Source organism: Sinocyclocheilus grahami, unplaced genomic scaffold (genome assembly GCF_001515645.1).
Source record: "Sinocyclocheilus grahami isolate Dianchi unplaced genomic scaffold, SAMN03320097.WGS_v1.1 scaffold2788.1, whole genome shotgun sequence".
NCBI lineage: Eukaryota > Metazoa > Chordata > Actinopteri > Cypriniformes > Cyprinidae > Sinocyclocheilus > Sinocyclocheilus grahami.
The window spans coordinates 32095-34192 of NW_015507965.1; the positions used below are offsets into that span (position 1 = coordinate 32095).

Here is a 2098-nt window from a genome sequence, read left to right on the forward strand (position 1 = left end):
ACAGTTAGCGGAAGCTAGAGATAACTGTTTATAAAGGTTTAAATATGGATTTTGTGATTCATTACAATATCATAATTGGATTGTTACTGAAACTATACAAGACAAAAATAAGAAAGTGCGTGATAAAGACTTGTCTGCAAAACGTCTATATTTATTCTCTCGTCTGACACACTCATTTCATGTCTGGAGTCACTACTAATGAGCTGATAAACTGGATCAGGTGTGTTTGATTAGGGAGACATTCAAAATATGCAATTTTTTGGGTGCTCAAGGAGCAGGCGATAAAAGGGGAAAACCTTTCCCAGAGAGGACTTCTGTGGATCCATGACTATATTGAACTACAGCTGAGATCATTCACATGTCATGCATGTGCATTGTCCACTAGGCCACCTGCCCAACATTGAGTGTTTTTTTCAGGTACTCATTGTAAAACTAGCTTTTGTTTGATTTTGTTGGTTTTGGGTTGTGAGTAAAGGATAAAAATGTTTTGTTTTTATTATTATATGGACAAAACTCTCTTGTAACCATCTTTATTGTCTCACATACTGTATGTGTGTTATAAAGTGAAGTGAAGCAGCAATATCAAAAGTACTTGTGAAACTTCAGTTAGAATTTTAGTTTCTTTGACAAATAATTAACAAAGAATATTGTATAGTAGGCTGCATATTACATACTGTATGTATTTGCAAAAAAAACAAAAACTGATTACTGAGTTTAATACAGTTTTTGTGAGTTTCAGTCCTAGAGTTTGTAACTGAATACCATTTTATTAAATATAATGATATATATGTTGACATGCTTGAATTATCTTAGTAGAGCACATTCTCTTGACTTTTACTACTATGCACTTTTCTCTTTCAGTGCTGGAATTATCTGTGGGTCAGCAGGAGGCATTTGAAGTCTTTCTGAGAGACCATGAAGACCGTTTATCAATTGAAAATAACAGAACTGTGTTGCAACAAAGGTCAGTGTGTGCTACAGTGCTGTTATTAAAATTATTATTATTATTATTTAATGAGATGTTTAGTTGTCCAATATGGGACACGTGGGTAAATATATTTTGTCCCCACCACTTTTTGTCAAAGACGATTTTGTCTCCAACACTTTTTGATTGAAAAACTCTTTGAAAAAAAAAATAGCATGCTAAAGGAGATGGTCCTCACTGCAGAACACAAGATCCAGGGGGCGAGGTTGGATCCAGATCCAACTGCTCCCATATTACATATACCTGGCGCCGCATTGCGCCGGGTGTATGATAGAGCCCATAGTCTCAAATATTTCTCGTGTCTCATTTTTGTCTACTTTAGGAATTTTAAGAGAAACATCTGAAATGCTGTTGATAATAAAATGAGACATATGAGAATCACAACTATGTCTCCTGAGCTTAGGAAGAGCAACCACTGAGCAATATTTTTTTTTTCTCTGGGCAATTTATAAACCTTGTCGCACACATATAGGGATTTATAAGTAATGGTATATGTGCTCAGTGCTCATTTTTACTGAGTGAGCCAAGAGATGTAGTAAACAGAACACTTTTTACATTTACACATTTACATTAAATATACCACTCTCATGAATGGAGTTAAGCGGGCACCCCGTGCTGTCCCTTGCAAGAAGCCGTGCTGGCTGTCTATGTCTGTGTGAAATAGCTTCATCAGGACAGTACTAAATAAAAATCAATATGCAATTTTTAAGATCCCTCTTATTTTGTTAAAACTATGAACATTGTGCTGATTATGCAAGGTGTATGTAAACTTTTTACCACAAATGTACAAGGATTTTCACATCAGCCATTTCATTTTGCAGGTTTATTGAAGCCAAAACACTTGGTGAGCAAGTTAACCAGATCAGGATCAGAGTCAGTAAGTAGTCTCTTCACCTTTTTGTAGCCAAGTTTGGACTCTTGTATTAAGCACATACATTTTATGTTCAACCTATAGTTAGTGGTAGTGTGGTCTGTGTGGGTCTTGATGCCCCAGTATAGTGATGAGGACACTAAAAAGCACTATCCTTAAGATGAGACATTAAACTGAGGTCCTTACTGCTAGGATTCCCCCCCCCCCCCCCCCCCCCCCATTCCGCACCTCCTGGGCGGGGG

General features: G+C 36.9%; 1 long non-coding RNA gene across 1 annotated transcript; it reads left to right on the top strand.

The window, feature by feature from the left end:
* Positions 1 to 295: 295 nt before the first annotated feature.
* LOC107575653 (uncharacterized) lies at positions 296 to 1867 on the top strand. Its single transcript, XR_001607913.1, has 3 exons — positions 296 to 417; positions 862 to 964; positions 1807 to 1867. It is a non-coding gene; the product is annotated as an uncharacterized lncRNA (long non-coding RNA).
* Positions 1868 to 2098: the final 231 nt, after the last annotated feature.